Source organism: Macrotis lagotis, chromosome 5 (genome assembly GCF_037893015.1).
Source record: "Macrotis lagotis isolate mMagLag1 chromosome 5, bilby.v1.9.chrom.fasta, whole genome shotgun sequence".
NCBI classification, from domain to species: domain Eukaryota; kingdom Metazoa; phylum Chordata; class Mammalia; order Peramelemorphia; family Peramelidae; genus Macrotis; species Macrotis lagotis.
Window position 1 is genome coordinate 46,789,681 of NC_133662.1, and position 13,092 is coordinate 46,802,772.

A 13,092-nucleotide genomic window follows, 5' to 3' on the forward strand; every position below is an offset into this window, starting at 1 on the left:
CCCTTCTATCAAGTGTTTTGTTTTCCCATCCCTAAAATAGGGATTTATAATAATTGAACTAACAACACAGGGTTATTGTGAGGATCAAATGAGAAAATACAACAAAATGTTTTTCAAACCTTGATATGCTATATAAATATTAATTATTATTGCTACTGTTATTCTTTCCTGAATGATTTGTTTAGCCCACTGCAACTCAGAACTCTTTATTTAGCTCAAAAGATGACCAGCCTCAGCCTTCCTGTTATACCACTAAACTTGGCTGTAATTGATTCTTTATCCTGTTCCCCACAGAAACTATTCCAAACCTTTTCAGGTTTTCTAAAGCATCATAAATCATGCTCACCATGTTACTTTATTGAAAAAATAAAAAAAAATGTACCACTTATCTTTTCCCCTTATCTACACCTCAATACCCACTTGGCACCACTCTTAATGCTGTCTTCCTTTAGTCTCTGATAAATAGGTGATAGTTCTTGACATAGCCAACCCTTTGATCCCATTTCATCCAGAAAATTCCCCCATAATAATCCTCCCCTTACCCTACTTAATCTTTGTTTTCTCCCTACTTCCTACATTCTCTATTGCCTATAAAAATGTTTCGGGTATCTTGTCATCCTGGAAAAGAAAAAAAAACACAACTCACTAGATTCTATTATCTCTTCAAGTTATCCTAAATCTCTTCTTCCTTTTATAGCCAAATTCCTAGGGAAAAGTAGTCTGTACACATTGCCTCTATTTTCTCTGATTCTTTTCAACTCATAGCTATTTTAGCCTCTTTGTTCAGTTGCAATTGTTCTCTAAAATTACCAGTGATCACTTGACTGATGCCTTTGCCCTTTTTCTTAATCCTCATTTCTCTCAAAACTCTGCAGCATTTGACTATTGATCACTCTCTCCTAGATCTTGTTCCATAGGTCATCTCAAACTCAGCATGTCTGAAACAGAATTCATTATCTTTTACTCTCAAATCTATCCTTCCTCTGAACTTTAATTCTTTCAAGAGTATCATGGTTCTCCAAGTTATCAAAGTTCTCAACCTTGGTGGTGCAATAGATAGAGCCCTACACATGGAGTCAGCAAGATTTGAGTTTAAATCTGATCAGAACTCACTGTGTGACCTTGGGCAAGTCACTTAACCTGTTTACTTCAGTTTCCTTATCTATAAAATGTAGATTTTAATAGTACCTACCTTCCAGGATTGTTTGATCAGATGAGATAATTTTAAAGTGCTTAGTACAATGTCTGGCACATTGTATGTGCTTTATAAATATTTTTACATATAAAATTTAAATCTTAAGTTTACATGTCTTTTTTAACTCCACAACATCTCTCATGGCCATCTCCTTTTCTCACACAGCCATTATACTTATTGAGGTATATATTACCTCTTGCCTGGACTATTATAATAGTTTATTTTGTCTTTCTAATTCAAGTCACTCACCTCTCCAAACAATCCTACATACATGCCCAGAAGTATTTTTTGAATATGTAAATCTCTCAGTGTTATTCCCCACTTCAGTAATTCATTGCTTTTGTCCATAGGATCAAATATGAACTTTTCTATTTGATTTTTAAAGGCTTTCACAATCTGGATTCAACTTGTTTTTTCCAAATTTATTCTAAAATTTCCTAATTTCTTCTCCACTTTCTGATTGTACCAGATTGATCTTGTTACTTTTCCTCACCTATGATGTTCCTCTCCCATCTGCTCAACTCTGCACAGGCTACATCACCCAACATTGGTCAGCTAAGTGGGATTGTAAATAAGAGTGCCAGGTCTGGAGTCAAAAAGGCTTATCTTCCTTAGTTCAAATCTGACCTCAAATATGTACAAACTGTGTGACCCTGGGCAAGTCACTTACCTTTTTTTGCCTGAGTTTCCTCATCTATAAAATGATGTGGAAAAGGAAAAGGCAAACCACTCCAGTATCTTTGCCAAGAAAATTCCACATGAGGACTTGAAGAGTCATACACAACTGAAAAATGATTGAACAATATTCCCCAAGACTGGAATGCACTCCCAAGTTACTCCTCCTTATTATTCCTTCCAAAACTGCTTAAGTGACACTTTTTACATGAAGTCTTTCTTGATCTCCATAAGCTAGAAGTACCCTCTCCCTAAAATAAAAAAGATAGTATTTTATATGAATGAATGAAAATGCTATTTAAGCACTTAAAAGTCACAAAACATTGTACTAAATGCAAAGGATATGAAGACAACTGATGCTTTCAAAGAGCTCACATTCTAATGGGGAGGGAGGAGATTTCAGAAGCAAAAGAGATGAAAAGGTATTTTCAGTACAGTTTCAAAGCAATGAATCTTTTTGACCCATTTCTGCTATTGAACTATTTGACAGTGCTAAGGACATTGTTGGGAGAACTTTCTATTCCAGTTCTTTAGATCACATTTTTGTAGGGAGGAAGGGATTGTGTGTGTGTGTGTGTGTGTTAAGGTATAAGTACGTAAATATGTATATATGCGTTTATAGGTATATAAGTATGTATCAATTGTGTCCCCTGCTAGAAGGGCAAAGAGAATTTCATTTTTGCCTTTGTAAACCTAACACCTAGCATAATGTTTGACCCATTGCAGGCATTTAATAAATTCTTATTGATTGACTGATAGAAATATGAGGCATTAATATTAATTCACTGAAATTGAAATTAACATGTAGTTGCCACCAGGTGCTGAATTATTTGGGTTGCAGCAGTGCACAAAACTGCCTCCTTAGGCAAGAGGGTTTATGACCAAACTCAGTCAAGAAAATATTCAGATTGATCTGAAGTAATTTTGAAGAAGTAATTCTCTAATTATATACCTAGAATTACAAAAGGTCTTTGAAGTTAATATTTAGGTGGTTATGATTGAACTGATTTTATATGAGAGACTGACACCTATTTTGAAAGAATAAGTTTCAGATAAGAGTCAAATAAGGTGAAAGTGAAGTATACATTTGTTTCACCACAGTTTTTTTGTATCTATTGTGTGTATGTTATGGTAAGGGCCTGAGAATAATTGGTCCTACTAGGAACATAATGGAATGGTTATCTCATAATTTAGACAAATCAAATGTCTTTCAATAGAATTAGCTAAGAATATAATCCTTGGCGGGGGACTTTTTTTTTTCCACAAAAAATTAGCTTAGGGGCGGCTAGGTGGCACAGTGGATAGAGCACTGGCCTTGGAGTCAGGAGTACCTGAGTTCAAATGTGGCCTCAGACACTTAATAATAATTACCTAGCTGTGTGGCCTTGGGCAAGCCACTTAACCCCATTTGCCTTGCAAAAAACCTTAAAAAAAATTAGCTTAGTAGTTTTTTATTTAATACTAAATGAATAGCTTAAAAGTTTTTTATTTCCAACCAAGATGGCTACCCAAACAGGAAGGAAATATACAACTCATTCTCCCTTCACCAGGAAGATTGAAATTTTTATCAGACTAAGTAATGGTTAAGAATTTCCATGTAGGGGCGGCTAGGTGGCATAGTGGAGAAAGCACCGGCCCTGGAGTCAGGAGTACCTGGGTTCAAATCCGGTCTCAGACACTTAATAATTATCTAGCTGTGTGGCCTTGGGCAAGCCACTTAACCCCATCTGCCTTGCAAAAACCTTAAAAAAAAAAGAATTTCCATGTAAAACAACCATAAGAAACATCTTCCACCCAAGAACTGCACAGGAGTCAGTCTAAAGGTCAAGGGAAATAAGAAAGGGGACCTATTAGTGCTAGCATAGGGCAACTTCACAACATGCCTAGAGATTGCCAGGGAAATACGTAGCATGCAAGAGTTTGTGAGTAGAGGCACCAGAAGGGGAAGGTTTCCTTAACATATCCAGGGTGTCTAGGGAATAGCTGGGAAATGTGCTAGGGAATAGAAACAAGTAGTAGCAATGACCAGTATAGAATAGAATTATATTCAGTAACATACTCCACAGGTCTGGGTGCTCCAATGTCTTTAGCAACCTGGGAGGCTAGCAAGGATCCTGAAGATCCAGTACTCGATCCTTGAAGATTTGGTGGGGCTTAATCCAGAAAGATAGAAGTCAGTGCAGAAGCACAAGTGACCAAGGGCAGGATCAAGTAGGTCTGACTACCTCATCCACAAGTGCACTCAGGAATGGAGCCTAGGCATAGCACAAATCCCAAATGGGATCAAAAGTGTTGCCAATTTAAAGGTCCTCCAAAAGAAGAGTAATTCTGTAACAAGTTCAAGACTCAAAAGAAAAAGATGGGAATTTACAAGGGAATTACATAAAAGAAATTACATAGCATTAAAAAAAAAAGAAAGAACCCTGAGGAAAGAATTTAGAAGAATGAATGATATATATTGGTTACTTGGCTGTTGTCCTTCATTCTTGAGGAGGACCAAAATGACCTCATTATTATAGGGTGAAGTTACAGTATGTCTGGTTATTGCTGATTATTCTAATTCCGGCTCATCAGGTTCTACCACAAGCTAGGCCCAACAACAAGCTGTATGACCATTTGGAGAAAAAATATGATTGAATTTGTGCATCTCATGTTTCTTTTGGGCTACTAAGATTCTGCTTTGCTCATAAAGCACAGTCTTCTTTGATGAGGGCATGCCATGCTAAGTGGTCCTGTGCCAGTGTCTCCCATGACTCACAATTGATTGCAAAGTTCTTCAGAGAGGCCTTGAGAGTGTTGTGCCTCCATAAAATAGTTTTTTAGGCCAATGTATGTTTGGCATTAGCAATGAGGCTAGCCCATCAGAGTGATGTTCTCTGCAGTAGAGTCTGCATGCTTGGCAGTTCAACTTGAGAGAAGACCTCAGTGTCTGGGACCTTATCTTGTCAGGTGATCATCAGTATCTTCCTATGACAATTCAAATGGAAGTGATTGTTTCCTAGTAGGGCATCAGTGTACTATCCAGGTTTCATAGGCATGCAAAATGAGGTCAGCTCTGCAGACCTTCAGTTTTGGTAGGCAATCTAATACTTATTGTCTCACTTTCCTTCAGAGCCTCCCAAACATTGAACCAGCCCTGGCAATGCATGTGCCAGTCTCTTCATCTATGTGGACATTCCTGGAAAGTATACTGCCAGGTAAGTGAATTTATCCACAGCATTCAAAGTTTCTCCATTTGCTGTAATAAATGGTTCTATATATGGATGGTATGGTACTAGCTAGTGGAGAATCTTTTTTTTGAAGTTCATTGTTATGCCAAAATTCATATCAGTAGTAGGGAATCCATACTTTGTTGCATCTCAGCCTCAGAAACTGTACTGAGTACACACATGATAATGTTTAAGAAAAGAAAGTGGGAAAACTTATCAAAATAGTGGATATTTCAAGACTTAGACTAGTTCAAAGAAAAATCAATAATTCCATGAAACACCAAGAAAGATTAGAACAAAGTAAAAAAAAAATCTTAAAAAGAAATAAGTAAAATCTGTGGGTATTTATTAGAAACAAGAATCTATTAAACAGCTCCTGAAACCCCAAAAGGAAAAGATTCCCAAAATTTCTCAGCCAAAATTCTGAAATCTCACATCAAAAATATAAATATTTAGAAAGAAACTATTTAGGTACACAGTTAAGATCACACAAGACCTGATATCATATACTACAAATAAGAAGAGACCTTGTAATAAAAATTCCAGTAGGCAAGAGAAATTTACAACTAATAATAATAGCCTGCAAAGCTGAGTTCTAGGTGGGAGAGGAGAGGATGGTGCAGAAATAGACCTTTAGTTCAATAGAAAATTTTAAAGCTTTTCTGATGAAAACCAAAACTAAGTAGGAACTCTTAAAATGCTAGCTTCCCCATTAATGTCAATACATGTAGCAAGCAGTGCCTTCCAATTCTATTTGAATTTGACAAAACTGCCCTAAATAATAGGAATATCAGAAATTTAAACAAATATAGCAATCAAGGATGGACAAAAGTTATGAAAAAAAATTACCTTAGTAATGAAAAAAAGAGGGAGTAACTTGAAAGATACCTGCGGGTTAAACACATGTATATACAACAAGAGCAACAGTAAATAAAAGAAAGTTTCATAGTTTCATTCTTAAGAAGACAAGTGTAAAAGCATAAACTTAAATAGAATGGAAAGTAGAGAAATATACCTGAACATCATGGACTAAATCTTACAACATTCTGCCTACAGAAGAATTAGTGTTTTCTGTTGGGACATAACTACAGAATGGGAGGACACATAAAATTGGAAGTGGAGAGGAAGAATATAGAAATATGTGATCTCCGCTAATCAAGCTAATTGCAAACAAGAAAAAAAAGTAACTGCTGTACTCCCTCAAAAAAAGGATGTAATAGGACAACTATATTGAAGTGAAATGACAATGGAAGCACTGAAAAGGGAGAGAAACTGAGAGATTTCAGTTCATTGCTAGGAAGAGTTCCCTGTGAAGAATAATCCCATGGGGAGGGAAAGTTTCTGTAATGAACACAGTCACCTTATAATGTGTATAATCTGTAGGGATGTGGAACTTAGACCACTACATCTGAGAGAATATTGTGCTTCCATGGATAGGAGAAGGGGAATCAGAGCCCCTTAGGACAGCTTATATCCAGAGTGGGGTGGGAGGGCATGGACGTAGATAGGTGATTTAATGGTAAATGGACAAAAATGAGAATAAGGAACAGTAAAGAACTGAAGGAGTAAAGACTGCATGACTAGGAACAGGAAAATTTCTACCATGGGATAATATTTCTGTTATCTTTACTATAGATATTGATAAAGTTAAGTTCCAGTCAGTTCAAATAATGAATTCCCTTGAAGTCATATTAAAATTCACACTACATATTTCCATTGGATGAGAACCAATAACCATATATATTTAAATAGTGTAAATTCAAATATATGTTACCACCTCATGGTTGTACATACACACACACATACACACATATATACATGTATTTACACACATGCATATATATATATGTATTTACACACACACACACACACACAGTTATACTTGCACTAATCAGGACAGACTTGTACTTATAAAAGTGAAGGAAAACAACAGAGGAGCAAAATGTACAAGGCCATATCAGAAACTCTTTGGAAAAGGGCAATCAAAATAGGTGACTGAAGCTTTAATTCCATGAAGAAGAGATTAAGTAATGAATAAATAAAAATAAGGATCTTGCATCAAAGAATTAAAACTATAATAAAAAGAAAAGAAGGTTAATAAAGAAAAAGAGGAAAAGTCATTTATACAAAGAATCAGAATTTTTTTAAATCAGCAAGTAAATGGAATTGAAGAGGGAAAAAGAAATTTTATTTAATGGCTTAACCGAGAAGAAAAAAAAAGCAGAAAATTTAGTAAGTAAAGGAAAAAAGGAAAAGGGATTAAGAAGTTACTTAAAGTTCCAAAACTATTGCAGGGGCAAGGGAGTGGGGTGATATTTGAGAATGAAGGGAAGAGAGGCTGAGGGGTAAAGTTAAGGTAATACTTCAATGCTATATGTCACTTGGCATATTGATATATTACCTTGAGTTGATGTATGGAAAACAATTCAATGTGTGTGGACAAAACCTGGTGTTCAACTTGAATCTTTGGCCCTTACTCTCTGACAGTAACCAGAATACTTTGCAGATAAATAGTTATCTGGGATTAAAACCCAATTTAAAGGCAATTTGAATTTCATTTTGTTGGTCACTTAACATGTGAACATTCTGGCTTAACTGATATAAAAGATAAATAAATTTTTCCAATATAGTTATCACTCTCATCTGGAGAGTGGGATTTATTATTTTGAATCCAACAAACTTTGTCAAATACTCCACTGTATTTTCATCTCAAAAGTTTTTACTTACTGTAACTAGATGTTTATAAAGGTAAATAAAACTCACTATTTATCCTATATAATGCTATTCAAAGAGGAAAATAAAACTCACTATTTATCCTATATAATGCTATTCAAAGAGCACCTACTAAGATCTAAGGGCAACTAGGTGGTTAAAGCACTGACCCTGGAGTCAGGAGAATAGGAGTTAGAATCTGACCTCAAATACTTGACTCTTACTAGCTGTGTGACCTTGGATACTTAACCCTGATTGCATAGCATCCAAGGCTATCTTCATGTCTGGCCACTAGAACCCAATTGGTTCTGGAGGAGTAAGTGATGCTGGTGACTTAGGACAGCACTCCCCCCCACTCAAATCCAATTCACATGCTTGTCATAGCATCATCTTCTTGATTTCATGCTCTTTTTCGAAAATGAAGGACAAACATTACTAAGATCTAAGTAGATTACTTTGAGAGTCTGAAAAATCTACTCATTCTGTTGAACTATTCAATCCCACATGTATTCTTCCCAAGTTCCCTAAGTCCGGGTTCAGACTCTTTTCACAAGACCTTCTGCAAGGAAAGTATATTGTGAATGACTTCATTGCATTCCTAACTAAGAAATTCTAGGCATAACTCCATGGCCATTAAATCAGAAGGAGTTCTTGGTTCTTTAAACTCTTCAATCAACATAGATAAGTCAGGTCATCATGTATGGCCTACAGCTAGTCACTGAAAAGATTTTGTACCTCAGAATATTGCTCTGTAGCTCTGGAGTATCTCAATCTATCAGACAATCTCATTTATTAATGAAGAGTTGAGAGTTCTCATGTATTTTCCTACAGCAGAAATTAGGTAGAACACTTCCTATTAGAGGCTTTTCTAATTTTTATCTGTTTTACCAAAGGTCTCTTCCAAAGTCTTTATATAAATTCCACACTAAAACTTCCATGTTGGCTTTATCCAATTAAAACATTTACCCCTCTTAGATATTAAGTACTTAAGTTCTAGTCAAATTGTATTAATCAGACAGAGCATTATGATTATTGACTAACAATAAATAGACTGTAACAGGATCATTTAAAAATCCCTACATAGCATTTAATCTTCTTTTCCACTTTTAGATCCTATAGTAAGTTAGCATCATGGTCTCATTCTTAGAGAACATAGTTAAATCCTTTTATCTTACTGTAATTAGACTGTATGTCTACTATGCTAACTAGAGGGATGGAAACCCTAATTAGACTTACACTTCTCTTTGAATACATATTTTATTAATCAAAGCATGAAAATAATGCTTTCTAAGAAGCAATTGTCCTCCTGCACCCAGGACTGGTCCTCCATCCATAGTACTATCTAGCTGTCCTACTGATAAACTTTTTTTCATAATAATCTGGTCAAGATTTCCAACTAACTGGAGGCATCCAGTGTGTTTCCTCATAGGTGGTCAAGTGGCATCAATCAGCACAGCTCTTAAGTGAACATGACCTGCTTGAGTCTCAAGTGTGGGGAATGCAGGAATCAGTCATGGGGAAACACTGAGGATTGGGGTCTCAGGTTTTGATACTTCTTGCTATTAGTATTTCTAAGTTGTTTGCCATATAATTTGATTAGCAGTTTACTCCAAAAATTGGTAATTGTTTTTATCAGTGGTCTGACTCATGAGATATCAATTTTTAAAAATACACACATGTTGGAGCCACAGTCAGTATTGCACAGGACTTAACAGCTTCAATATTAAAAGATTGGATGGCCTGGCATATGATATTTAGGAAGGCAAAGGACTACAACTAAGACTACAAACAAGAACAATCTTCCCAACAAAACTGAGAATAATCTTCCCAACAAAACTGAGCATAATCTTGTTGAACATTCAACAAAATGGTAGACTTTCTTGATGAAAAGACCAGAGCTAAACAGAAAATTGAATCTTAGAAACAAGGCTCAAGAGATGCATAAAAAAGTAAACAGGAAAGAAAAAAATTATTGAATAAGATTAAACTGTTTACATTCCTACATGGGAAGATGTTACTTGTAACTCTTGAGAACTGTAATTTCTATTAAGACACTTAGAAGTATTACTTAGACAAGAGAATGTGGGTATAAGTTGATATGATGATATTAAAAAATTAAGGCATTAAAAAAAGGATTGTATTGGAAGAATAATAAAAGGGGAGGTAGAATAGGAAAATTACATCATATGAAAAGGCACAAAAAAGACCTATTATAGTAGAGGGAAAGAATTAAGAGGGTGAGCATCGATAGAATCTTACTCATCAGATTTGACTCAGAAGGAATAACACTCTTAAAGTACAGGTGAGGAGAGGGAATAGGTAAAATGAGATAGAAAAGTATAAATGAGGGAAAATAGGATGGAGGAAATACAGATTTAATAATCATAACTATGAATGTAAATGGAATGTGCTCTCCCATAAAATGGAAGTGAATAATAGAGTAGATTAAAAATCAGAATCTTACAATTTGTTCTTTCCAAAAACCACATCTGAAGTACAAAGATATATAAAGGTAAAAACTTGGAAAAGAATATATAATACTTAAGATGAAGTTTTAAAAAAAAGCAAGCAGAGGTACCAATATGGATCTTAGTCAAAGCAAAATCAAAAATAGACCTAATTTAAAAGATAAATAAAAGACATCTTACTAAAAACAATAGAATAAAAGGCACAATGAAGTGATATCAATACTAAATATAAATGCAGCAAGTTACAGTATAACATCCAAATTCCTAAAGAAGTCAAGTGAGTTACAAGAAGAAATTGATAGAACTTCTGGCCAAGATAGCGGAGAGAAGACAGGTGCAGTTCTAATGTCCCCATCTATCATATGAAATAAACCTCTTAATAGAAATCCGACCCACAAAATCCAGAAAGAAAAGCCAGGAGAAAGAACATCTACCTCAGGATTTGTCTCCAGCAGGAACCCTGGCTGAATCTGAGTGAGTGAGTCTGGTTGCAGAGGGCGGATCAGCCCCAGATCAGCCAGATTAGTGGCTGAATTGGAAATGGGGAGTCTGAGGTCCCAAGGGATGGACCTGCTGGATCAGTGGTGAGGCTAGACTGCAGGGGCTTGAGTCAACTAGGGAACGGAGGCACTGGTGTTGGCACTGACCCTCTGGAGCTTGCCAACAGGTCTAGGGGGAGAGTTTGGGTGCAGGAGAGCTGCAGACATCATCCCTGGGATCCTCTGGTCTGAGGAACTCTGAGTCCTAGCCTCCATTGCAGCTGAGGCCTCTTCCCAGAACAAACAATTGCAGACTACTTCTGCCTCAGGCACAGGGTGTGAGCAAAAGAACCAGCCCAGCTGACAATAGGGAGAGGAATGACCTCACCCCAGGGTAAAGCCCACCATTGATTGAAGGCAAAAGGATTCAAGCTTCAATCACTCCCTTCAAGCTAAGGGAGAAGGCCTCAATCAAGGTCACAGACACTCCAGAGAAAGCAACCAGCACCTCCTACTGGCCAGCCAGAGAAATTGCACTCAGTGAGTAAAGCCTCTAGCAATCCCAAGGCCCTGCAAACTAGTCCCTCCCCAACTCAAGGTCTTAGCAAAATGAAGAAGGGTCAGCAGAAAGGTGGATCCATAGAAAAATTCTTGGAAGGAAAAGACCATAACTTAGAGAGACTTAGAACCTCTGAGGAGAATATGATCTGGTCTTCAGCACAGAAAGACTTCCTTGAAGAAATAAGGAAGGAGTTTAAAAACCAATTGGAAAATTTGGGAGAGACAATTAATACTTTGCAACAAGAAAACAAATCCTTAGAAAATACAATTGGACAAATACAAAATGAGAATAAATTGCTCAGATCCTCAATTGGACGAATAAAAAATGAGAAGAAATCTCTCATAACATCAATTGGACAAATACAAAATGAGAATAATTCTCTCAGGTCCTCAACTGGGCAAATGCAAAAAAGGAAATAATTCACTCGAAACCTCAATTGGTCAAATGGAAAGCTCTTTCAAAAGTAGAATTGACCAGTTGGAAAAGGAGTTACAAAAGGTTAATGAAGAAAACTCCTCCCTAAAAAAAAAAGAATAGAGTCTGCAAAAACTAATGACTTCATGAGACAGCAAGAGCCAGTAAAACAAAATCAAAAAATAGAAGAAATAGCAGAAAATGTAAAAATACCTCATCAGCAAAACCACTGACCTTGAGAATAGGTCGAGGAGGGGCAACCTGAGAATTATTGGACTTCCTGAAAACATTGAAGAGAGGAAAAAAAAAGCCTGTACTTAATATTACAGGATCTAGTGATGGAAAATTGCCCTGATATCATGGAACCAGAGGGTAAAGTAGTCATTGAAAGAATACATCGATCCCCTCCAGAAAAGGATCCTAAAATGAAAACAAGAAATGTTGTGGCCAAATTCAGAACTATCAGATAAAAGAGAAAATCCTGCAAGCAGACAGAAAGAAACAATTTAAATATCAAGGAGCCACAGTAAGTATTACGCAGGACCTGGCTGTTTCAACATTAAGGGATCGAAGGGCCTGGAATGAGATATTTTGAAGAGGAAGGGAGCTTAGATTGCAGCCAAGAATCCACTATCCTGCAAAGCTGAGCCTTCTCTTCCAGGGAAAAAGGTAGACATTTAATGAAATGGAAGAATTCCAAAAATTTCTGATGAAGAGACCAGAGCTAAATAGAAAATTTGGACATCAAACTGAAGGTTCAAAAGACATATGAAAAGGTAAAAAAAAAAGGGGGGGGGTGGTAAAAGGAAAAAAAAAACTGCTGTCCAATAAGTTGAAACTGGTTATATTCCAGCATGGGGAAAAAGATTCTCATAAATCTTGAGAATTGTAATTCTAACAGAGAGAATATACCTAGCCAGAAGGGATGGATATTCATGGCCTATCCATGAGACTGCTATCCAATGGGATGTAACTGGCTTTAACCCCACTTGGGAGAAAGACTCTAATAACTCTCAAGAATTTTAACTCTAGGGCGGCTAGGTGGCATAGTGGATAAAGCAACGGCCCTAGAGTCAGGGGTACCTGGGTTAAAATCCGGTCTCAGAAACTTAATAATTACCTAGCTGTGAGGCCTTGGGCAAGCCACTAACCCCATTTGCCTTGCAAAAACCTAAAAAAAAAAAATAATTTTAACTCTATTAGACAGAATGTACTTAGCTAGAAGTGACGAATACTCAGAATTTTTTATGACTCAGACAGAATGATCTAAAAAACACTACCTCCTTACAAAGGGGGACAGGAAGGAGATGGGAGGAGGGAGGGGATTGAATAGTGTAAATCTCATTACACTAAGAGATACAAAATACCTATGGTAATA